The sequence below is a fragment of the Bubalus bubalis genome, chromosome 3 (assembly GCF_019923935.1).
Source record: "Bubalus bubalis isolate 160015118507 breed Murrah chromosome 3, NDDB_SH_1, whole genome shotgun sequence".
In the NCBI taxonomy this organism is placed as follows: domain Eukaryota; kingdom Metazoa; phylum Chordata; class Mammalia; order Artiodactyla; family Bovidae; genus Bubalus; species Bubalus bubalis.
Window position 1 is genome coordinate 76,064,679 of NC_059159.1, and position 11,907 is coordinate 76,076,585.

Here is an 11,907-nt window from a genome sequence, read left to right on the forward strand (position 1 = left end):
CCAGGCGATTTTCTCTGTGCCTGCACTCTCCCCTCCTGCCTTCATCTCCTTAAGAAAGTGTCCGGAAAATTAAACCCATACACAGGAACACATACACAATCCATCAAAAAAAAAAAAAAAAAAAAAATCAGGGAGCTGGAGCAGGCAGAAGAGTAAGAGAGCACAGGCACAGGAGAGAGGACTCAGCCATTCTTGGAGGAAAAACGGTACAGGCAGAGGGAGGCTGGGGTTGGTGGGAACCCGGACTCAGGTCTCATAGCCCCCAGGAGCCTCCTTCATAGACCAGGGATCCTGAAAGGGGCTACCTCAGCTTAGGATGGGCAACTGTGTTAAGTGTGCACTGGTCTGTCTCTCAAGGAAGATGTGCCAAGAGGAGACCAGCTACACAGTGGTGCAGATGAGTGAGGAGGGGCTGGCAGCCAGCGTGAGCTTCGCAGGCCCCTCCTGATGCTGGCTCAGAACTGCGTGGTCATGCACAACCTGCTGGGCCCAGGCTTCATCTTCCTGCATAAGGGCTTTGCAGAGAACAGGCAGCCTGACAGATCTCTGTGGCCAGAGGAGACTGAAGAGCTCAGGGAGGCCATCAGAAAATTTGACAAGGACGAAGATGGCTACATCAACTGCCGGGACCTGGGTAACTGCATGCTCACCATGGGTTACATGCCCACCGAGATGGAGCTCATTGAGCTGTCCCAGCAGATCAATATGAACCGGGGTGACCACGTGGATTTTGATGACTTTGTGGAGCTAATGGGACCTAAACTCCTGGCGGAGACAGTAGATATAATTGGAGTAAAGGAACTGCGAGATGCCTTCCGAGAGTTTGACACCAATGGTGATGGGGAGATAAGCACCAGTGAGTTACCAGAGGCCATGAGGAAACTCCTGGGTCATCAGGTGGGACACCGAGACATAGAGCAAATTATCCAAGTTGTGGACCTCAATGAGGGTGTGGAGCAATTGGAGTTCTCATTGATTCCTAGAGGGGATGCAGAAAGGTACAGCCACCTTTGGAAGACAGTTTGCAGTTTCTAATAAGACTAAACGAGCTATTTTCATATAATCCAGCAATTGTTTGATATTTACCCAAAGGGCTTGAAAATGTTATATCCATGCAAAAGTTTGCACATGGGTGTTTTATCACTATTTTCAAGCCCTCCCCACAATAAAAAAGATAATAAAGAAATTTATGTCAAAATGTGTGAAAATCCAGGAAAAAATAGATTTATTTGAGTAATAAAACTTTGGTAAGTTTTAGATTACCAAAACTGAGAAGAAGAAATAAAAAGTATGGGTAATTTCTTACCTGTTGAATTTTTAGTTTAAAAGTCTCCCATTCATAAAAACTACAAACATTAAATGAAGATATAATACAAATATTAGTTAAGATTTAAAAACAGTATAACTCTGATACTAACTTGAGGATATTCTACTTATAGGAACATTAAAGGAAAATAAACCCCATGAACTTAGATACAAAGACTCATGAACAAAACTTTAGCAAATTGAATTGTTATAATAAATATATCTGATTTATTCCAAGAATACAAGCTTTATTATTCAAAACAATGTGATTACCTATTACAAAGAGAATACGGAATAGAACATGTATGGTTATCTCAAAAAAGAATAAAATTCATTTGAATAAATTATCATTTTTTTTAAAGACACTCAGCACACTAGTCTGGCAAATTTGGCCTTGGAATACGGAATGAAGCAGGGCAAAGACTAATAAGAGTTTTGCCAAGAAAATGCACTGGTCATAGCAAACACCCTCTTTCAACAACACAAGAGAAGACTGTACACATGGACATCACCAGATGGTCAACACCGAAATCAGATTATGTTCTTTGCAGCCAAAGATGGAGAAGCTCTATACAGTCAACAAAAACAAGACTGGAAGCTGACTGTGGCTCAGATCATGAACTCCTTATTACCAAATTCAGACTTAAATTGAAGAAAGTAGGGAAAATCACTAGACCATTCAGATATGACCTAAATCAAATACCTTATGATTATACAGTGGAAGTGAGAAATAGATTTAAGGGCCTAGATCTGATAGATAGAGTGCCTGATGAACTATGGAATGAGGTTTGTGACATTGTACAGGAGACAGGGATCAAGACCATCCTCATGGAAAAGAAATGCAGAAAAGCAAAATGGCTGTCTGGGGAGGCCTTACAAATAGCTGTGAAAAGAAGAGAAGTGAAAAGCAAAGGAGAAAAGGAAAAATATAAGCATCTGAATGCAGCGTTCCAAAGAATAGCAAGAAGAGATAAGAAAGCCTTCCTCAGTGATCAATGCAAAGAAATAGAGGAAAACAACAGAATGGGAAAGACTAGAGATCTCTTCAAGAAAATTAGAGATACCAAGGGAACATTTCATGCAAAGATGGACTCGATAAAGGACAGAAATGGTATGGACCTAACAGAAGCAGAAGATATTAAGAGAGGTGGCAAGAATACACAGAAGAACTGTACAAAAGAGATCTTCATGACCCAGATAATCACGATGGTGTGATCACTGACGTAGAACCAGATATCCTGGAATGTGAAGTCAAGTGGGCCTTAGAAAGCATCACTATGAACAAAGCTAGTGGAGGTGATAGAATTCCAGTTGAGCTATTCCAAATCCTGAAAGATGATGCTGTGAAAGTGCTGCACTCAATATGCCAGCAACTTTGGAAAACTCAGCAGTGGCCACAGGACTGGAAAAGGTCAGTTTTCATTGCAATTCCAAAGAAAGGCAAAGCCAAAAAATGCTCAAACTACCGCACAATTGCACTCATCTCCCATGCTAGTAAAGTAATGCTCAAAATTCTCCAAGCCAGGCTTCAGCAATACATGAACCATGAACTTCCAGATGTTCAAGCTGGTTTTAGAAAAGGCAGAGGAACTAAAGATCAAATTGCCAACATCCACTGGATCATGGAAAAAGCAAGAGAGTTCCAGGAAAACATTGATTTCTGCTTTATTGACTATGCCAAAGCCTTTGACTGTGTGGATAACAATAAACTGTGGAGAATTCTGAAAGAGATAGGAATACCAAACCACCTGACCTGCCTCTTGAAAAATCTGTATGCAGGTCAGGAAGCAACAATTAGAACTGAACATGGAACAACAGACTGGTTCCAAACAGGAAAAGGAGTATGCAAGGCTGTATATTGTCACTCTGCTTATTTAACTTATATGCAGAGTACATCATGAGAAACGCTGGACTAGAAGAAGCACAAACTGGAATCAAGACTGCCAGGAGAAATATCAATCACCTCAGATATGCAGATGACACCACCCTTATGGCAGAAAGTGAAGAGGAACTAAAAAGCCTCTTGATGAAAGTGAAAGTGGAGAGTGAAAAAGTTGGCTTAAAACTCAACATTCAGAAAATGAAGATCATGGCATCTAGTCCCATCACTTCATGGGAAATAGATGGGGAAACAGTGGAAACAGTGTCAGACTTTATTTTTCTGGGCTCCAAAATCACTGCAGATGGTGACTGCAGCCATGAAATTAAAAGACGCTTCCTCCTTGGAAGGAAAGTTATGACCAACCTAGATAGCATATTCAAAAGCAGAGACATCGTCTTGTCAAGGCTATGGTTTTTCCTGTGGTCATGTATGGATGTGAGAGTTGGACTGTGAGGAAGGCTGAGCACCGAAGAATTAATGCTTTGAACTGTGGTGTTGGAGAAGACTCTTGAGAGTCCCTTGGACTGCAGGGAGATCCAACCAGTCCATTTTGAAGGAGATCAGCCCTGGGATTTCTTTGGAAGGAATGATGCTAAAGCTGAAACTCCAGTAATTTGGCGAGCTCATGCGAAGAGTGGACTCATTGAAAAAGACTCTGATGCTGGGAAGGATTGGGTGCAGGAGGAGAAGGGGATGATAGAGGATGAGATAGCTGGATGACATCACTGACTTTATGACTTGACTCTGGGTGAACTCCTGGAGTTGGTGATGGACAGGGAGGCCTGGCGTGCTGCGATTCATGGGGTCGCAAAGAGTCGGACGTGACTGAGCCACTGAACTGAACTGAACAGCACACTAGATATGGAAGCATTCTTAGTCTTTAAGTTATATCTACAAAACACCTACATCACACTCAATGTTGAAATATTATTTACTTGCCTTGTGAGGTATACCTAGTATATAAATATTTTATCATGGTAGCAAACTCTATTGTGACTTATGAAATAAATTATTTATTATGGGAATTAGAGCTTCAAAGCTATAGGAAGATCTGTACATGTAGAATTGGAAGTTTAAATGTGTCAACAACCTATGATTCTGAGAGAATCAGCAAATGCAATTGCAGAAGTAGAGCCACACGGGGAACTGAAAGAATTGCGTGGAGGAAGCTGTTGTCTCTGAGATCCACAGCTAAATGATTTGTGATAAACAAGAGAACACTCTTTATCAGTGGGCTTAGTCATCAAGAAGATCTATACACATGGTGGGGATCAAAGATAAGCTTTAATCTGTTAGTCATTTATGCATCTATTCTTTAATGAATATAGGAATGTCAGCCATCAGTCCCCTACTCATGCCCTTGAGCTTTATGTTTATCTTTGTCTCTCTCTTTGCCTGTGGCCTCTTTTTATCAGGAGGACTCACTTAAATCAAAATACCTTCTTTCACATACTCAATTACCCAACTTTATTGTCTCACCTATGACTTCCTTGTTGCCACTTACATAGAAATATTTTAATCTTTTATCTATATTTAATATTTTAAGCTCTTGATCACTTGTTTCCTCAAATGATTATTTTGATTTTCAAAACAGCAACAACAACAAAAGTCCTGATTTTTCTGGATTTCCGATGATTAGGGTAAACTGTATAGTATTTGAGAGAGGAGGCCGTGGGGCCAGAAGAACAAAGTTGGATCCTATCTCCGTCATTTACAAGCTGGGGTTGTATGATTTTAGGAAATGTACTTTGTTGTTGTTCTTCAGTTGCCTCAGCTACATAATAGAGATAATATTTGTTTCAGCCTGATAGATTAAAGTTCAATGAGTTAATAGATGCAAAGTGATTTGATCATTTACACTATAAATGTTCAGGCTTTTTGCTCTATATTTGTGGCTTCTAGAATATGTGGGCAGTGCAGGGTAACAGAGATACTATTTAGCTTGCTGAATGTGTGTAGGAAAGACAGGATAAGATATTTTACAGGTATCAAATTTGAGGTTCTTTCTTTGTCCTTTTATATTCCAAATAGGCCAAAATATGACTGCAGTTCACCATATTCCAAACATTAAATGTCCTTAATTTTATATAAGTAGGTAGGTATGTAAGTACATAGATAGATAGATAGATAAAGATAGGTTAAATTATTTTTCCTTGCTTGTAATGCTAAGCACTTCTTTGGAGTAAGGCTGTAAATACCTACACATTTATGATCATATTTGCTTAATAACTAAAAATGTTTTCTGAGACAAAAGGGATCAAAGCAGTCATCATCCAGTCAGGTGATTGAAATTTATCTATCTTTAATTTCAGAATTTCTAAATTATTATGTCTAATTCTATTTTAACATTAGAATTTTGATTGATTATTGGTGTTCAAACTCAATAGTCTAATTAGTCTGACTGTAGCTTCCTGATAATGTCTCTGAGCTTTTCTTTCTTTCAAATCTGCTTATATCTTTAGTATCAGTTTTACTTTTCTCTGTGTTGTGTGTTTTCTCTTGACAGTCTATTCACTCTTTGTGAGTTGTTATGTTCTTACTAAAGGAACACCAGTTATTATCTGGGGCCTAGGGTGTTGATAGCCTCCCAAATTTGCTGCCCAATAAAAGACTCAATTCTTCAGACTCATTACACTATTTCAGGTCCTGCAGTTAGCTTGGTAAAATAGATAGGCAGAAGGCTAGCATACAGATTTCAGGATATATCCTTAAAAAAATGTCCATAGTTCTACCTCCTCCTCTTGAAGCCCTGGCGTGCTGCAGTCCATGGGGTCATAAAGAATCAGACAGAACTTGGTGGCTGAACAACAACAACCTGTTTCAAGTTATTTAATTTTTTGGCATACAATTACTCAAAATAGTTTCATATAATCATTTTTATTTCTGAAAGGTCAATAATAATTTCTATTGTTTCAGTCACTTGAGTATTTTTTTCCTCTCTCTTTTACATGATCAGTCTAGCTAAAATTATGTCACTCTTGTTGATATTACAAATGATCAATTTTTATTTCCTTGATTTTCCCTAGTGTTTTTCTATCCTCAGTTTGCTTCATTTTCACTTTAGTATTTATAATTACTTCCCTTTTATTGCTTTAAATTTAGTTTAGTTTTTTTTTTCTAATTTCTTAACTTACAAAGTTAGGTTATTGACTTGGTTTTTTTTTTTTTGTTTGCTTGTTTCGTTTTTTTTTTTTTTAATATAAGCAATCAGGGCCACAAAGCACTGTCTTAGGTGAATCTGATAAATTTGTGCATATTATATATTAAGTTTTTCATCTGAATGTATTTTTAATTTGTTATGAATTAATCTTTAACCTATTCATTATTTAGAATAAGCTTTTAAACAAATTTTTCCACATATTTGAAAATTCCAATTTTTCTACTGTTACTTATTTCTAATTTCACTTAATAATGTTCAGAAAACAAACTTGCATCATTTCAATTTAAATTTAATTGAAATAATATATCACTTGTTACATACAATATTCTCTGTGATCTTAAGAAGAATGTGTAGTCTGCTGTTGTCAAGTATAATATTCTGTGGTGGTTTGTTAGATCTAGTTGTTTTTATGATGTTCTTAAAGTGTTCTGTTTTCTATTTTAATGTCTAATTGTTTTTTATATCCATTATTTAAAGAGAAGTATTATGACTGAGTTGAATTATTTCTCCCTCAGTGATACCAGTTTTTGCTTTTTACATTCTGAGTTGTTGTTAGGAAAATGTATATGTATAATCTTTTAGATATATTATCATATCATTTAGAAATGAATCCCTAATCTCTAATAGCATTTTTTATTTTAAAGTCTGTTTTGTCATATATTAGCATAACGACTTTAGCGTCCATATGTTTGCTGTTTGCATATTATCTCTTTTCCCATTCTTTTAATTTCAGCCAATTTGTAGCATTGCATTTGAAGTCTGTCTCCAATAGACAACATAGAGATATGTCTTGTTTTTAATCCTCTCTTACAAATTCTACATTTTGCCTGCACTGTTTAAACCATTCACATTCAATAATCTTATTGATGTTAGAGTTATGTCTGCCATTTTACAAACGCCTAATGTTTATCCCTTTCTGTTCTTCCTTAAATGTTAGTTGCTTAGTCATGTCCAACTCTTTGTGAGCTCATGGACTGTAAATTTCCAGACTCCTCTGTCCATGAAGCCCTCCATGAATATGGGAGTGAGTAGCTATTCCCTTCTTCAAGGAATCGTCCCGACCCAGGGATGATAAATAGTTTATTTACTGTCTGAGTCACCAGAGAAGCCCCAGTTCTTCCTTAACTCCTTCCCTTTCCACTAAGTGAAGATTTTCTAGTATAGTATTTAACTTTGTTAAGGTTTTTTCCACTATATTTTTATTGGTAATTTCATTATCTTTAGCCTACTTTTTAATTGGAGGAAAATTGCTTCACAGTGTTATGATAGTTCCTGCCATAAAACAATGCAAATCAGTCATAACTGTACACATATGTACATATATGTGCAAGAGGGAGGCTCTCCTCCCTCTTGAGCCTCTCTCCTGAGCTTCCCCCATCCAACCTCACTAGATAATCTCAGAGTGCCTGGCTGGGCTCCCTGTGTACTATAGCAACTTCTCACTAGCTATTTATTTTACACATGGTAGTTTATAATATGCATGTCTATGCTACTTTATCCATTCATTCCATCTCTCCTTCCCCCACTGTGTCCACAAGTCAGTTCTCTATGTCTGGGTCTCTATACCTTCCCTGCAAATAGGTTCATCAATACCATTTTTTCTAGATTCCATATATATGCATTGATATACGATATTTCTTTTTCTCTTTCTGATCTACTTTACTCAATATAACTCACTCTAGGTTCATCCACCTCACTAGAACAGACTCATATTCATTATTTTTTATGGCTGAATAGTGTTCCATTAGTGAAGAACTAAAGAGCTTCTTAATGAGGGTGAAGGAGAAGAGTGAAAGAGCCAGCTAAGACTAACTATTAAAAAAAACAAAACAAAACAAAACAAAACTAAGATCATGGCATCTGGCCCCATTATTCCATGGCAAATAGAAGGGGAAAAGGGGAAAATAGTGACAGATTTCCTCTTCTTGGGCTCTGACATCACTACAGATGGTGACTGCAGCCATGAAATCAGAAGATGATCGCTTCTTGGTAGGAAAGCTATGGCAAACCTAGACAGTGTGTTGAAAAGCAGAGGCATTATTCTGCCAACAAGGTCTGTGTAGTCAAGGGTATTGTCTTCCCAGTGGTCACATGGGGTTGTGAGAGCTGGACTTGAAAGAAGGCAGAGCGCCAAAGAATTGATGCCTTCCAACTGTGGTGCTGGAGAGACTCCTGAATGTCCCTTGGACATCAAGGAAATGAAACCAGTCCATCTTAAGGGAAATCACCTCTGAATATTGACTGGAAGGACTGATGCTGAAGCTGAAGCTCCAGTATTTTAGTCATCTGATGCAAACTAGACAACTCATTGGAAAAGTCGCTGATGCTGAGGAAAATCTTTGTAATGAGTGTTTTATATGTACAACACATTTACTTTGAATACTAGACATTCAGTTGGGCTTCTCAGGTGGCACTAATGGTAAAGAATCCACCTGCAATGCAGGAGACAAAGAGATGCATGTTCTGTCCCTGGGTTGGGAAGATGCTCTGGAAAAGGAAATGGCAACCTGCTCCAGTATTCTTGCCTGGAAAATTCCATGGACAGAGGAGCCTGATAGGCCACAGTCAGTGGGACTACAAAGAGTCAGACATGCCTGAGCACAACATAAACATTCAATAGAAATATTGGTTCTGTATTTAGATGTCATAATATTTACATTTGAAAAAATTGATTCACATACTCAAGTTGTTTCAGACATGAATTTTTCAGTGACTGAATTAAGTATGCGGCATCATTCTTTGAAATTTTCATTCACTTTCATAAAAAGTAGATTTTCATTTTTAGAACAGTAGATTAAACTTTGAAGCAAAATCAGACCTATTTCAAAATTATATCTAAGTTAAGTGAATTCCCCAACTCTTGTTTCAACTCAATATTAACAACATTAAAAATAATAATATATGACTTGAAAACAAATCTAAATGTATGAATATCAACAAAGCATTCTCCATTTTTTGTTGTTAGACATATAGCCAATTTTCATTATTTTCTTTATTACAATGAATATTTCTGCAGTTTAATAATGTATAAGGGCTTTATTCTTGATTTTTATTATAAAAAGTTTTAATGTTATACTTTTCTAGCTTGTTCACAAATTAGATTTTCTTTTCCTTGTAGATTCAAATTTAACTTCTCATAAGCAGTGTGATAGTAGTCAGAAATATGAACTTAATTACCATTAACTTATTTTCTTTGATTATTAAATATTTCCAAACATTCTTTTGATTTCAATAAAATCTGAAGTTGCAGTTAACAGTTCAATAAAACTTACAAAACTCTTCCACAGCTCATTTTAAAATTAAATATTTTAAATTGTTTCAAAATTAAATATTTAAAACTATTTTACATTTTTATTTATTTCTTTCTACAGTTTGATTTACTGGGGATTATTTCTTGTAATTTTTCCAATAATTATATTCTTATAATTATTTATTGTATTATTTCCATACATGTTATCCAACAATTAAAACAACAAGGACTTCCCTGGTAGCTCAGGGATGCAGAATCTGCCTGCCAATGCAGGAGCCACAGGTTGCATCCCTGGGTCAGTAAGGAAATGGTAACCCAGCTCAGTATTCTTACCTGGGTAATCCCGGGGACATAAGAGCCTGGCAGGCTATAGTCCATGGGTTCGCAGAGAGTCAGACATGACTTAGTCACTAAACAACAACATCCATGTCTATGCTGCTGCTGCTAAGTTGCTTCAGTCATGTCCGACTCTGTGTGACCCCATAGACAGCAGCCCACCAGGCACCCCCATTCCTGGGATTCTCCAGGCCAGAACATTGGAGTGGGTTGCCAATGCATGAAAGTGAAAAGTGAAAGTGAAGTCTTTCAGTCATGTCTGACCCTTAGCGACCCCATGGACTGCAGCCCACTAGGCTCCTCTGTCCATGGGATAGAATGATTCAAAAAAGAAAAAGTGAATACAAACATATTTTAGTTTTTAGTATCTAGTAGATAGCTCAGTTGGTAAAGAATCTGTCTGCAATGCAGGAAACCCCAGTTCGATTCCTGTGCTGGGAAGATCCCCTGGCAAAGGGAATGGCAAGCCACTCCAGTATACTTGGGCTTCCCTTGTGGCTCAGCTGGTAAAGAATTTGCCTGCAATGGAGACCTGGGTTTGATTCCTGAAAAGGGAAGATACCCTGGAGAAGGGAAAGGCTACCCACTCCAATGTTCTGGCCTGGAGAATTCCATGGATGGTATAGTCCATGAGGTCACAAAGAGTCAGATATGACTGAGCGACTTTCACTTTCACTTTTTCACGCAATAGAACATCAGTTCAGTTCAGTTCAGTCGCTCAGTCGTGTCCAACTCTTTGCGACCCCATGAATTGCAGCATGCCAGGCCTCCCCGTCCATCACCAATTCCTGGAGTTCACTCAAACTCAAGTCCATCGAGTCGGTGATGCCATCCAGCCATCTCATCCTCTGTCGTCCCTTTCTCCTCCTGCCCCCAATCCCTCCCAGCATCAGAATCTTTTCCAATGAGTCAACTCTTCACATGAGAACATAGCAGTATAGAAAACATCAGTCTCTTGTTTATAAATCCCAGTATATATAAATTTTCTATCTAATATAGCTGAAACACTGTCTATTGTAATAGATTTTTTTCACTTGAGTTTAAAATTATTTATAACAGATTAAAGAAAAAAAACCTCTGAGACCATTTCAATTTCAAAATTAATGACATATTAAACTAAATTTGAAATTTCTTTAAGACAAAATATATCCAAAAGATTGAGAAGGCAATGAAGGAGGCATATCACAAAACTCATTTAAATATAAAGCAAAACCTGGATTTTTCATAGTATAAATTTGTTAGATTTTGAAGCTATTAGAAAACTCTTCTGTGAAAAATACTTTAGTGGCTTATTGAAAACATTTACTTTTTAAAAAGATTCTTATAGTTTTTTTAACAGAATTTTTCATAATTGAAATTATATATATGTATATATTAATTTTTACCATGTCTGTGATGATGTTTCTTATGCCAGGTTGGCTAGGCTGTTTCTAATTATTCAATCAAACATTAATGTACTTGTTGTTGTGAAGGTATTTTACAGGTATAATTGACATCAGTTTAACTAAGGGAGATTTTTCTGGTTAATCTTGCTGGACCTGAATAAGTCAAAAGGCCTTACAATATCGCTGAGATTTAAAGAAACAGAATTTTTACCTATGGACAGCAGCTTTTACCTGTGCTTATCATTGTAAATTCCATGCTGCTTATGATTACCCTCCTTTTTTGATTGCCCTTGACCTTTGAATTGGAGTTGTTTAGCCAACTCGCTTTATAACATAATGAAATGCCTCCTCTCCCTGCTCTCTCTCTGCTTCTCTTTCTCTCTCTCTATTCATCTATATAGATCTGCACACACACACACATACACACACTATATATCTATATATAGTTTATGTTTACACAATACATATCCTATTGCTTTTCTTTCTAGTTGATCAGTGATTGATATACCATCAAGAAACTTTATGCCAGAATTCATATAATATTTTCTGTCACTACCTCTGTTTTTTTCATCGTATTTTTGTTTCTACA

The 11,907-nt window shown here is 37.1% G+C and overlaps 1 pseudogene; it reads left to right on the forward strand.

The window, feature by feature from the left end:
* Positions 1 to 316: 316 nt before the first annotated feature.
* LOC102389880 lies at positions 317 to 1,035 on the forward strand (annotated as a pseudogene).
* Positions 1,036 to 11,907: the final 10,872 nt, after the last annotated feature.